At 38.7% G+C, this 14,935-nt stretch overlaps 1 long non-coding RNA gene across 1 annotated transcript; it reads right to left on the bottom strand.

The window, feature by feature from the left end:
- Positions 1-7,610: 7,610 nt before the first annotated feature.
- On the bottom strand, positions 7,611-10,926 carry Gm39473. The gene is made up of 2 exons (XR_872827.2): positions 10,776-10,926; positions 7,611-8,919 (listed from the first exon to the last, which is right to left on the bottom strand). It is a non-coding gene; the product is annotated as a predicted gene, 39473 (long non-coding RNA).
- Positions 10,927-14,935: the final 4,009 nt, after the last annotated feature.

Genomic DNA, 14,935 nt, shown 5'->3' with positions numbered 1-14,935 from the left:
GGAAATCTGTCAACATGATTCACTCATATAAACAAACTCTAAGAAAAAAAATATGATCATCTTATTAGATGCTGAGAAAGCATTTGACAAAATCCAACACCCATTCATGATAAAAGTCTTGGGAAGATCAGGAATTCAAGGCCCATACCTGAACATAATAAAAGCAACATACAGCAAACTAGTAGCTAACATCAAGCTAAATGGAGAGAAACTTGAAGCAATCCCACCAAAATCAGGGACTAGACAAGGCTGCCTACTCTCTCCCTACCTATTCAATATAGAACTTAAAGTCCTAGCTAGAGCAATTAGTCTGTTTCAATACTTCAATCTTACTCCAAGTCTGGAAAATTCCTTTTATTTTGCTTTTGTGAGACTGGCATGCTATCTACTGTGCTAACAAGACATTGGGTTGTCTGTTTTTAAAACCCGAGAACCCCATTTTTCTGGGTTTCAGAATTCCCCTTTTTGATGCTGTCTTGGTTCACTGCTTTTCATTCCATTGTTTTCTCCTCAGACTGCATATTCTCTAATAATTTGCCTTCACATCCCCATGTTCTTGTTCCAGCTCCCCCAGTTCTACAGTTTTCATCTCATTCATTATCTCTGTCCAGATTCATATTCTTCTGTATGTTCTTCATTTTGCTCATTTTTTTGTTTCTCTCTTTTATTTTGTTCAAAGGCTTCTCTGCTTTCTTAAAGTTTGTTAAACTCCTTAAAGTCATTGTTTTAATGTCTTCGTGAGGTTACTTTATCTATCTGCCCTTGGGGGTGGGGGGACAGCTGTATGGGAACCATTTTCTTCTCGTGATGTTATAACCCATGATGTTATAACTCCTCTGTCATTTATTTATGCCCATGGATGAGTGCATACTTGGAATGTAAGAATCTACCCTAACCTTTGCAGTCTGATTTTACAGGAGAAAGCCCTTTACTAGCCAGCCATTCCAAAGGGTTCAAAAAGACTCCTTGGAGAAGTCTGAGTGTCTGCTTTTTGCTGGAGACCCAAGGCAGCCTAGGTCTGTGCCTGGGTGCCTAGGTGATAGACTGTGGCAGTTAAGTCCCTGTGTTCAATGTGCTTCAGTTGTAGACTGGGTCTTCAGAAAGATAGTTTGGGGTTAAGAAAATTCACCTTAAAAATAAAATAATAATGCTAGGTTATTCTGTAAGTTTTATTTTTAAAATGCTTTGAAAATTTAGAAGCTGAAAACAAAGATTAAAAAATTAACACCATGTATGTAATAAATTTACTAAGAGTTTGATAACAAATTATAATATGATAGACAGGCATAGCAATTCTTAAGAAGAAAAATAATCAAGATAAGCAAGAAAGAAAACAGTTGTTTATACCTTAGTACCAAACAATGCATCTAACCTAAAAATAACTTATAACTGAGATTCCTTACAATTAAATACTCTACGTTTGAATCCAGCCCGAGGTCAGCAATTAATAAAAGAGCTAGAACAAATCCCTTCTTATTTTAAAATCACTATACATTTTACCACTTAAGCAAGAGAATTTTTCATCATAATAGATGCCCTCCCTAAAGCTACTTGTATCTTTCTAAATTGAGCTTTTAAGCTAAAAAAAAAAAAAAAAAAAAAAAGACTAGGGCTATGGATTAAAGTGTAGTGATATTTTATAGCTAGGCTAGCAGAGAAAGGTGAGACATTGATAGGAGCCTATGTCCAGCATCACTGAGAAAAGCACTCACAGTCAAACCTTCCTCGCCAATGTTAAAATGTACACATCTGAGTATAAAATAAAATGCAGCGCGATCTTGCCACCAACTTCCTGTTTTGCTTCTGCCATTTATTCTGGGCAGCACATTTGTATGAGGTTGGAAGTTTATTCTCTGCTCTTTGACTTTTCTTCCATGGTTCTAGGTTCTAGTTGCTGGGTTCCACAATGACCTTGATTGACACACTCAGTTGTTCAATTTGGGATAAATTAGCAATTCCAACAAAATTTGTCCTCTCTTTGGATTTCCATGAAATTCTGTTTAGGCGGGGGATGTAGCTCATGGATAGAATGTTTATCTAATATGTAAGAGGATCTGTATGCAATCCCTAGCACTGCCACAGCAAGAGAAACGTTGTTTAGATGTATTGTCTTCAATTGCCTTTTTAAAAATTTGTTCTATATGAGGAATGATATGCTAAGGAAGATATACAACTTAACTCCTTGGTTTGTCTACAAAGACGCCTATAACAGTTCTTACCCAAGACTGCCTTGCTTTGGTAGAATGGGTTCTTGTAAATGTTAGTTTTGTTTTTTGTTTTTTGTTTTTTGTTTTTTCAAATTTGTTTCAACCTACAATCACTTTAGAAGAGGGTCTCAAAAGGGAATTGTTTAGATCAGGTTAGCCTGTGGGCATATTTCTACAAAAGGATTTTAGTTAATCTTAATTGATGTGGGAAGACCCAGTGTGAAAATGGACCTCACCATTCCCTGGTTTCAGGTACTTAGTATATGTAACAGAAAGTAGCTCAGGACTAAGGATACACACACTCATTATTTCTCTGGTCTTGACTCTGGAGATGATGCCAACAATGTCTCGGGCTCTTGTTAATTGATCTCCTTGCACTGTAAGTTGGAACTGTGAGCTAAATAAACCCGTTCTCCTCTAAATTTTTTCCTGGGTATTTCATCTCAGCAGAAGATATGAAACCAAAGATTTCCCACATGACAAGAGTCACAGAGACCTCATTACTGCTCATGCAGACTCAGCATGAGCATCTCAATATTGCGAACATGCTTCATTTTCATCATCTCTTAACTCAGTCTTGCCAAATTTTAGGAAAACTATTGTCTTTGAAAGCAGGCTTCAGTGTAAAGAAATACACAATGGAATTTTAGACATCAGGCCAAGGTCAGAAGAAAGTATAATATTTATGTAACAAGGGGGAAAAGATTGGTCCACACAAGTGCTGTCTATTCCTTCTTTATTTATTTTAAATCTTCAAAACCACAATCAAGTTTACTCAGTCAGATATAATTTGAACTTACATGGATAAAAATTACTCATATCAGTAAAATATGCTGTGAGTTAATTATTTAATTAATTAACATTTGTATTTACATTCCCAATATTGCCCCCCCTTTTGTTTCCCCCTCTCAGAAGACTTCTCACCATGGCCCCTCCACTCTGAGAGGGGCATCAAGTCTCTACAGGATTAAGCACATCCTTTTTTTTTTTTTAAATTACGTATTTTCCTCAATTACATTTCCAATACTATCCCAAAAGTCTCCCATACCCTCCCCTCCCCCCCCCCCCCGACTCCCCTACCCATCCATTCCCACTTTTTGGCCCTGGCGTTCCCCTGTACTGGGGCATATAAAGTTTGCGTGTCCAATGGGCCTCTCTTTCCAGTGATGGCTTACTAGGCCATCTTTTGATACATATGCAGCTAGAGTCAAGAGCTCCGGGTTACTGGTTAGTTCATAATGTTGTTGCACCTACAGGGTTGCAGATCTCTTTAGCTCCTTGGTTACTTTCTCTAGCTCCTCCATTGGGAGCCCTGTGATCCATCCAATAGCTGACTGTGAGCATCCACTTATGTGTTTGCTAGGCATCTTCTCCCACTGAGGCTCAACAAGCAGCTCTCTGCTACATATGAGCCAGGGCCCAAGGGCCTCCGAACAGGCCATGTTTGCTCTTTGATGTCTATTCCTTCTTTAAACTTAAGTTTAGAGAGTCTGCCTGGTGTCTATGACTTGCCTCCCTGATTCCATGCAGCGTGATGAATATCACCTAAGCATTTACACTAACATTCTTTTATTTTAGGCACAGGTCCTAATCAAGCACTGTAAGTCTCATTGCAGTGATGTGGGATCAAGTGACTCTCTTCGGCTTACAAAAGACAAACAGAAGGATCACAAGTTATTTAAAGATATTTTAAGAGAACATCCATTATCCTTTCCATTATAATTGTACCCATAGCAGTCCAGAATACTGTCTCTCCTAGCCTGCAACCTTAAGAACAAAAACAGAAAACAAGGACACCTTTCCATAGAGTCCATGAGGGAAAAGTAACATGAATTTTTGTACATTAGGCCAATAGTATTCTATTTATCTTTGTCTTTATAACAAGAAGTATCATTTTCCTACTGGTGTGGTGAGTAGATAAAATTAAACATAAAATTGTTTGAAAAACTTTTGAGGGCATAAGAATGCAAACCTTGAAGATGCTTCTTTTTTTTTTTTTTTTTTGAAGATGCTTCTTATTCTTAATCCTTGTCTACATTTATTTGTCTGATTGAAACCTACTTGAATTTTAAGTTTAATCTAGTTGATTATACTTATTAATCAGTAAGTATTTACTGATAAATTTATCAATGAAGAGAGAATTCTCTTCATTACTGTTTTGGTTCATTTTTATTGAGCGTGGTGTGATTTAGAATCTATGGGACGTCTCCAAACCAAACTGAAGAAGAAAGTGAAAGATCACTGGGTAGCAGCATTTGCATCATGCGTCATCACTATGGAGACAGCGTGATCAGCACTGGGTAGCAGCATTTGCATCATGCGTCATCACTATGGAGACACTGTGATCAGCAGCCTCATACTCCACAGCTAGGACTCCCTCACTATGATGAAATGGATGCACACACTGTGAACCAAAATAATCCCTTTCCTTTAGTTGCTTTTGTCATTTATTTTCTGTCACAGAAATGAAGACAGTTACCTCTATAGCTACCTAAGTAGCTTCCCTTCAAAGTGGGAGATGATCACAAAGACGGGGGGTGGGGTGCGGGGGGCAAAGCCTTGGTGGCAATTAGAGAACTTTAGGATAAGAAAAGGCTCTGAATTTCCATGCCAGGAATGCATCATGATTAATGGGGTAAGTGGAAATGCCATCTTTGCTATAATTCCTAGGAAGCTAAGTCAATTTGGACATCATGTGTCTTTCGATCCCAGCCTCCTTGCTCCTGCTTGGTTACCCAGTGGGAAAGTGAGGTTCAGAATAACTGTGAACAGAGTTTAGAGTGAAAAGCTTTTTAGTGAATGGCAGGACCACCGTTCTAAGACGACATACATAGATAGAAGCTACTTAGACTTAGAGTATTCAAGAGTTGCTCAACTTAGGGCAATGAATATTACTTTAGTTTTCAACAAAATACACACCAAACAACAAAAATTCATATTTCTCAAAATGTCTTTTCTTTTTCCCCCAAAGACTTTAGTTTGTTCTTATTATGTGTATGTCTGTAGACATGGATGTGAGTGCCTGTGGGACCAGAAGAAGATGCTGAATTCTGTGTAGTTGGAGTTACAGGTGGTTGTGGGTTGTCTGATGTGGATGTTAGGAATTGATCGTAGGTTTTCTTCGAGAGCAACAAGTACTCTTAACTACCCTGCCATCTCGATAGCCCCTTTAATGTATGTGCTTCTGAAAGGTTAACATTTTTCTTCCTTCATTATATTTCTCTTTATGCATTTGAATTCTATTTGTCTGTTATATTATCCTTTAAAGGTGCTGCATAAGAGGATGCACCTTTCAAGTAATGGGAAGGCCTTGCAAAGATACCTTAAACAATAAGCAAGTACATAAACTATGTTAACAGTTTACCAGTACATTAAATATTTTATAAGTTCTAATTGTAATTAGCAATATTAACAGTTGCAACTTGTACTGCTACTTTGCAACAATCAATCCAGTGATTGATCTAACTAATGTTAGAAGATTAGACAATGGACTTCTAATCTACTTAGAGCAACTGTTCTGACTGAGTTTATAATGACTTAGTCTATAATGCCTTTAAACCACTATTTGATACTTCTCATTTAAATTTTTTCTTTTCTTTTTAGATTTATTTATTTCATTTATGTGAGTACACGGCAGCTGTCTTCCAACACACCAGAAGAGGGCATCCGATCCCATTACAGATGGCTGTGAGCCACCATGTGGTTGCTGGGAACTGAACTCAGGACCTTTGGAAGAGCAGTCTTGTTCTTAACTACTCAGCCATCTCTCCATCTCCTAAAATTTTCTTTTCTTAATGTAGAAAAGGCAACAGAGTCAGAGACAGCCCCCATTCCAATTGTTAGGGGGCCTACATGAAGACCAAGCCTCACATCTGCTACAAATGTGTAAGGGGGCTACGTCCAGCCCCTATATGTTCTTTGGTTGGTGGTTTAGTTTTTGTGAATCCCTATGAGCCTAGCCTAGTTGACTCTGTAGGTCTTCTTGTGGTGACCTTAGCCACTCTGGCTCCCTCAGTCCTTACCCCCATTCTTCCACAGGTCTCCCCAAGTTCTACCTAATGTTTGGCTATGGGTCTCTGCATCTGTGTCCATCAGCTGCTGTATGCAGCCTTTCAGGAGACAGTTATGCTAGGCTCCTGTCTGCAAGTACAGCAGAGTATCATTAATAGTGTCAAGGCTTGGCTCTCTCCATGGGGTGGGTTTCAAATTGGGAAAGTCATTGATTGGACATTCCCCCAATCTCTGTTCCATCTTTAGCACTGCATATCTTGTAGGCAGGGAAATTTTGGGATCAAAGGTTTTGGGGGTGGATTGGTGTTCTCCTCTCTTGACTTGCAGTCCTGCCTAGGAACAGGGGTTGGCCACTTCAGTTTCCATATCCCAAGTAGCTAAGAGTCTCAGCAAGGGTCAGCCCCATAGACTCCCAGGTGCTTCCCCCATCCCAGGTCTCATTTTGTTCCACAGATGCCCCTGGACAGATTTCTGTTCTTCTTAGCCCTCCCCTATCAAATACCCACTGCCTTCACTTCCCCATTCCCACTCCCACTCATTTTCCTCTCTCCATCAACTTCCAATTTCTATTTTATATTCTCTTCTGAGTGAGATTTAAGTTTTCTCCTTTGAACCCTCCCTTTTTCTTAGCTTAGGTCTGTGGATTGTAGTATGGTGATCCTGTATTCTATGGTTAATATCCACCTATAAGTGAATACATACCAAGCATCTTTCTGTGGGTCTGGTTTACCTCACTCAGGATGATATTTAGTTTTATCAATTTGCTTGCACATTTCATATCTTTGTTTTTAATATCTGAGTAGTATTGCATTGTGTGAATGTACCACTTTTTTTTCCCCCATTCTTCAGTTGAGGGAGATCTAGGTTGTTTCTAATTTCTGGTTATTATGAATAAAGCTGCTGTGAAAATAGTTGAGCAAGCAAGTCTCCTTGTGGCATTGTGAAGCACCTTTGGGTATATGTCAAGGAGAGGTTTAGTTGGGTCTTGAGGAAGAAAAATCCCCCACTTTCTGAGAAACTGTCAAAATTATTTCTAAAGTCATATCATTTCCATCAGCAATAGAAGAGTTATCCCCTTACTCCACATCCTCTCCACCATGTGCTGTCACTTGAGATTTTTGGTTTTGTTTTTTTAATCTTTGTCATTCTGATGGGTGTAAGACAGAACCTCAGAGTTTTTTTCATTTGTATTTCCCTGATGACTAAGGACATTGAACATTTCTTTTAATGCTTCTGGACCATTAGAGATTCTTTTGTTGAGGATTCTGTTTAGTTCTGTACCCCTTATTTATTGGGTTATTCGGTTTGTTGATATTTGGTTTTTCTAATTTCTTGAGTTATTTTTGTCATTATCATCATTATTATTGTTGTTATTTTTAATCTTTTTAAAAATTTTTTTTACAATCCAGTTACTATCCCCTTCCATCAGAACTCTGTCAGATGTAGGGTTGGTGAAGATCTTTTCCCATTCTGTAGGCTGCTGTTTTGTCCTATTGATGGTGTCCTTTGTCTTCCAGGAGCTATTCAGTTTCATGAGTTCCCATTTTAGAAAAAAAAATTTAAAGATTTATTTATTTATGTATCTGAGTACACTGTCACTGTTTTCAGACACACCAGAATATGGCCTCTGATTGTGTAACAGATGGTTGTGAGTGACAATGGGGTTGCTAGGAATTCGCTGCTTTTGAAGGAGTACTGGGAAGTACTCAAGGGAGTAGTGAAGGAGACTTCCTAAATAAAGCAAGCTGAAAATGAAAGCTACCTGCCATCTAAGAAGAAAGTCTGCTGGGACCCTCATTCTTGACCCAGTTCCTGTTTCCAGTCAGCATGGAGGGCATTGAGGTGGGAGGTTCTTAACCGCTGCAATTGTTCTTAACCACTGAACTATCTCCCCAGCTCCAGCTCCAGCTCCAGCTCCAGCTCCAGCTCCAGCTCCAGCTCCAGCTCCAGCTCCAGCTCCAGCTCCAGCTCCAGCTCCAGCTCCAGCTCTCAGCTCCAGCTCCAGCTCCAGCTCCAGCTCTCAGCTCCAGCTCTCAGCTCCAGCTCTCAGCTCCAGCTCCAGCTCCAGCTCCAGCTCCAGCTCTCAGCTCCAGCTCCAGCTCCAGCTCCAGCTCCAGCTCCAGCTCCAGCTCCAGCTCCAGCTCCAGCTCCAGCTCCCATTTATTAATTGCTGATCTGAGTGAGTTATTGGTGTTCTGTGCAGGAAGTTGTCTCCTGTGCCAATGTGTTTAAGGCAGTTCCCCACGTTCTCTTCTATTTAGTGTGTCTGGTTTTATGTTGATATGCATTGGTCTTTGATACACTTGGACTTGGGTTTTGTGCAGGGTGATGAACATGGATCGATTTGCATTCTTCAACATGCAGACACCCAGTAGCATCATTTGTTAAAGATGCTATCTTTCTTGCATTGTATGGTTTTGGCTTCTTTGTCAAAAAGAAAAGTTTCTATAAGTGTGTGGGTTTATTTTTTCGGTCTTCAATTCTATTCCATTGATCATTTTGTCTGTTCTTATGCCAATACCATCTAGTTTTATTACTCTTGCTCTGTAATACAGCTTGAAATCAGGGATGGTGATAACTCCAGAAGCCCTTCTATTGTACAGAATTGCTATATCGATCCCGAATTTTGTTGTTGTTGTTGTTGTTGTTGTTGTTGTTGTTGTTGTTGTTTTGGTTTTTTTCCACATAAAGTTGAGAAGGTCTGTAAAGAATGAGTTTAAATTTTGAAAGAAATTGCATTGAATCTGTAGATTGCTTTTGGTAAGATGGCCAATTTTATTATGTTAATCCTACCAATCTGTGAGGATCAGAGATTTTTTCACCTTCTGATATCTTCCTCAATTACTCTAGCTTTGTTTCTTTACGTTTTACAATCAAGGTGTGTGGTGTCTTCAGGAATAGGGTCTCATTACCTAGTTATAATGTATAACCAAGAAGCAAGAGCCTGGATTGTTTTTAAGGGCCCCTGGGTCCCATTGACCTACATTACATAAAATGTTGTCCCACACATATCTTAGGGTTTTGTTTAAGAACCCAAAGATTACAGGGAGTAGCATTATCCATTCTATCTCCTATGGAACTCCCCTTTTACTTATTTTTTGATTTGTTACAAAATAATAAGTCTCCCTATGGCTTTTTCATGCAGTCTTTGGGTTTTTACTCTCTCTCTCTCCCACTCTTTATCTCCCTTGTATCTGAACCACATCCTTGCTTAAACCCTCTACTGAGACTTTTCTCCCTCTCGACTTTCTTTTCATTTACATTCTGCTATCCCTCCTATCATGACACATGTCTTACTCCCTGCCTTCCTAGTTTCTTTGATTCTAAAGGTACTCTGACAAACAACAACACCTAAAGATTTGAAGCTAGCATGCATACACAACAGAGAATAAACATGGTTTATCTTTCTGAGTCTTGTTTACCTCACTCAATATAATTTTTCCAGTCTCTTCCACTTACTTGAAATCATTTTATTTCATTTTTCTTTGCAGAAAAGTAAAATTGCACTGTGTATAACCACATTTTCTTATCCATTAATCAATGGACATTGTTTCCATAGAGCAACAGTGAAAATGGATGAATAATATCTTATTTGATATTTAACTTTTTTGTGTATTGCGATATTTATTTTCCGACAGATACATAGCTGATAAAGATTTTCTCCTACTCTATATTCTGTTGATTTAGAGTGGTTCAACACATGCAAATCAACTAATTATTTATTAATTACATATAGACCTAAAGATAGAACTCAAAGATCATCTCAATAGAAATAGAAATGCTATTTAACAAAATCTGATGGCCCTTCAATGTAAAGAGGTTTGGGGACAATGGAGTGGAGGGAATCATTGCTGCTATGCTGATATGTAAATATTTTAATGACTCACATGTGTGAAATGATAGAGTAGGTCTTTAGTTTTGGTAACAAAGCAGTTACTCTTATATTTTTCTTTCAAAAAGTCATTCTGTTTACTTTGCAAAAAAAAAAAAAATCATTGAGTTTGCTGGATTTTTTTTCTTCTTCTTCCAAAGGAGATTAGTAGAACACATGTGAAAAAGGGTGCTGTAGTTGAGAGCCATTTAAGGACAGTATTTTGATCTCTCAGGCTTTACAAGCAGCATTTTCTTTTAATGCATGAACAAGCAATAAGAAGCACTTCCTTCAGCGGATGACCCAGGCGTCTGAAGAGATTAAGTCTTTTCAACTCAGAGGCATTTTGCCCAATCTGAAGGCAAGTGCAAACTCAATGAAAATAAACCTACTGGGAGGCATCAGAGGCAGGTCACACGTGAGATTCTCAGCTAGTAAACTCAGTAGAGGAAAAAAAAAGTTTGACTTTTAATATGTTTTTGTTTTATTTTTGTTTTTCATCACTTTGGGTGCAGAGGTATCTGTTCAACATCATTGGTTTGGAAAATTTATGTAAATTTGAGGTGCAATGCATAATGAATGAGTGAATGTGCATGTAAACACACACACACACACACACACACACACACACACACACACATGTACACACACACACACCAGTATGATTCAATTTGATTATTTCCTACCGTATGTTCCTCAGCCTTCTAGATTCTTCAGCTGCTTGCTTTTGACTCCAGAATTCTGGTTGACTGCCCTTCAGGAGAAGTGCTCTGTGCGTCTTTAATCTTTAAGCAGTTGTTTTGCTTAGGGAGTCACTCCAACTTCTTCCTTTTCTTCATTTTGCTGAAAGAAAATTGGGACAAGGCCAAGTCAGATGACTCAGCCAACTCCGGGAGAGAGATTCTCCACACAGCACAGTCACTGTTCTCCTGGGAAACCACTGGTGCCTCATTTCAGTATGTGTCCAAGTTGTTATTATTTCACTTGTCAAATTCCAAAATCACTTTTTTTGTGTGTGGAGATGGAAGGATGCCTATCTACATTGGACCCTAGGCAAACTAGTTTAGCAAAGAAAAGAAACTGAAGTAGATTGTATTTGAGCAACAGCAAAAGCATTAAACCACAGGAAATGAATCACAAGAATTTAACAGAGACAATACTTAAGTGAAGGAGACTTGGAGCCATTGACAAGTCACCTTGGCACAGTCATTGGGTGGAATTTGACTCTGTAATTCATGAGTCACTCTCTCCACCCACCACACACAATTTCCCCACTCCAGTAGACAGATAATGATCCATGTAGATATTATGGCTGCATTAGATTTCCCTAAACTGAAACAAAAGACAAGGTCATTTTTACAACCACCCTACTGTAGATCCAACCTAAAAACTGTCACAAATAAGGTTTCAGACATACAGCATTTTATTGATTACTAATGTAGAAATCAGAGTGAGAAGGATACTGTTATTTTATTGATCAGTAATTCAGCACCTGTTGTGTGTCAGCATATTTGTAAAATATGCTGGATTCCATTGTACATTCACAGACAAAAATTTGTAGATGTGACAAGGTAGTGCATTAAGATTACTGAGGCTTTCATAACTAGCATCAATTCAGTGGTAGCAGTAATAGGAATTCCTCATGAAAATTCACAAATATTTCTTGAAATGAGAGACAGAAAGTAATCTTAAAAGTAAGGGCAAAAAAACTAATTAAAACTTAATCACAAGTCTACTCGTGACTCAATCGCAAATCTCATGCAGATATAGATAGTGAAAATGCCCGTTATTTGCCACCTTTGGTCTCAGTGATTACCTGGTAGCTGCTTGTTTTCTGCTTACTCTCTGAGCCCCTCTTTAGCATAAAGGACATGGAGACAAAGCAGTCTCCATTCCATAGAATATGAGGAGCCGCTGAAAAAATGCACATCAGCCAGTAAGTCATAGGTCTTGGCCAAAGAAGGCTTTTGCAAATGTAGAACTCAGGTGACCTTTCCTCCAGATTCTTAGTTACATGGATAGTAAAAAGGGCCAACATTTTGTAGTGATTTTGGGACCTTCAACACCTGGTGCTTGATGATGTCTCTGTCCTTACCTTATACCACTCTCTCTTGTACTTCATGTATACTGGCCTCGTACACTGGCTTTTTCCGTGTACCCTAAGAGTCCTCTCCTTACAACTCCTGCCCTCTTGTTGCATTTCTGGGGATGACCTTCTCTAGAATACTCCAGAGGGACCCTGCTTCCACTGTGGTCTCAGCCCAATGGCTCCAGGTAACATTTCTTGCCACACAGAGAAAAAAAAATCCCATATCTCAAACAATTACTCTACCTTATAAACCTAGTTTATTTACTTCAGAGGTAGCAGGCATGATTAAAAGATAAGAGAGGGTTGAGGAAAGGAAGTCAACTTTAAGCAGGTGTGTAAGAAGTGTTTTTAGTTGCTCTCTGACTGACAGTTTGCAGCACTGCCCAAGTGCTCAAGGGCAACCAGAGCCTGAAACCAAAGGTTCTCAGGAATCCAGAAGTTCCCACTGAAGCCACACCTTCGCTTCCACAAACAGCCATTCATTCACTGACTTTTCTTTCTAACTCACTCACCTATCTGCCCAAACCCACTCTCATCCACGGCACAGGGCACAGGGGTTTGCTGTAGTGAGTGAGTGGGAGAAGGCTACCATGTAACTGCTATTGGAACAGGGGGAACATGAGCGAAACAGCTGACAAAATGGTTGTCATCATAACTAACTTTTTCATCTATCCTGAAATGTGTTTAACTGGTTTTTCATTTTTCTTAATTTCAATACACATAGAAAAAAAGAAACTTAAAACACAGGGGAAACTCAAATCTTAACAAACTTTAAGTCTAGTGTTTCATAAATAACAAAACTGTGGGCCAGGGTGATCTGCTAAAGTTGTTGGCAAAATCAGTCCTAGAACCTGCTTTGCGGAGAGTCATCACAGGACTGTTCCCCAAAACCGAATGAGTTTTGTTTGCTTTCTTCTTAAGTATGAAGGATCTAGTAATCCCTTCATGAAGAATAAAAAACTAGAGGAATTAGACTTGTGAGGTCAAGGTCACTGAACATTTTTATCAGTTAGGTGCCATCATTCTTAAAAGCATGTGTTGATTTGTAACTGGTAGAGTAGGAATTTAAACCATCATCAAAATGAAAAGTGAAAATTCAAGAAAAAAATCATCCTCTCAAAAGTCCTTGAGAATCTATCCATGGAGTCTAGTTTATGGAAAACAAAGTCAAGTCCTGCTCTTGCAGGCAGCCTGGCTGGCATTGAAGTGTGTGCTTTTCATGATCATCCCTTCAGACTGGCTTTAACTCCACAAGTGTTCATATTGCCGAAAATAAAGCAGTGTAAATCTATAAATATAAAAAGCACAGTTTACACTATATCAAAAATGTTTTACTCTAACCAAAGACTAAATTGAATATATAGTAAGTATAGCTCCAGGCAAAATATTGTATTTGGAAGGGTTTTCCATAGAAACAGAAATGATCAAATGTGTCAAATGTGTATGTGGTATGCATGGTGTGTGTGTAAATTCAGATATGGAGATATATACATATATAAATGGATCATTATATATAGATATTTTTCTAGGGAGGTGCTATAGCTTGTTCAGGAGACAGTTATAGAATACATATTTATTATAAGGAATTGCTTATACAAACAAATACTGATGCTTTTTTAAAAAAAAGTCCTTAGAGATATAGGTGCCCCACTGGAAACAGGCAGAACCCCTGGTATTACTAATTCTAGTGCTAATTAGAAGACAGGAAAAGAAACTGCTGCCAGTGACACAAGGCAACCTGGTGTTTGAACTTGATTCTAAAGAAAGAAAACAACAAAATAAACAGACAAACTACAACAGAAAACAAAAACAAAACAAAACAAAAAAACTAACCAACCAAACAAACAAAAAACAAATTTGCCCTGTCAGAAGAATTTCTTCTTGGTTTGTCAGGGTTGGTTCTTTTCTTTCCATTTAGACCTTCAAATGATTAGCTAAGATTAATACATAAAAGGAAGGGAAATCTATTTTTACTAAGTCACATTAGCTAAGGCTAAATTCTATCCCCAGACCACACAGATTACAATAGTGTTTGATCAAATATTTGGCCACCTTATGTACAGTGCAGTTAACATATAATGTGACAATATGTGAATAGCTGTAAAAGATAAAGTTTAAGACCCATGACAGTTTAAAATACTGTTCAGGGAGCTTTACTCTTGCTGGCTAATTTTCAAAGTAGTGGAAGGTGATACGTTGCAGAGGGAAAGACAGACTCAGAACTCTTACCCATCTATAAACACAGAGAAGTACAATGATGACTGGTGTGGCAAGAGATGACTATGGATGGGATAGTGGCCCACCCCAAGGTCATGGACCATTGTAGAAGAGAAAGTGGAAAGACTATAACAGCAAAAGGGTCAAGGAAGAGCTGAGCAAAATGGTAGCAGTTCTGATGGCACTACTGTATTCAGGAATTCCAAACAACTGTGGTTGCACAAGACCTGCACAGAATTAAGCCATTCAATATGCTATCACGGAGTCAGAAGGGACACACAGGCCTCTATCCCTAACTTAAGAACTATTGACAGTAAATGACTTCTAGGGGTGGACAGTTAGATTTCTTTAGGATGTGGCTTCTGGTAGGTTGAGAACTCTCAATGAATGGTCTTACACATATGGGCAGAACAAGTTGGATTCAGTGTGTTATTATAACAAAACAGTGCAATAGCCAAGATGACATGAAGTTGAGAGAGTAAGAGGTAGGTAGGGTGTGGGTCTGAGAGGAGTTGGAGAAGGTGTGGGAAACAAATATGG

This window comes from Mus musculus, chromosome 12, assembly GCF_000001635.26.
Source record: "Mus musculus strain C57BL/6J chromosome 12, GRCm38.p6 C57BL/6J".
NCBI lineage: Eukaryota > Metazoa > Chordata > Mammalia > Rodentia > Muridae > Mus > Mus musculus.
The sequence above is the reverse complement of the archived record's forward strand: the minus strand, read 5'-3'. Positions and strand labels throughout refer to the sequence as shown.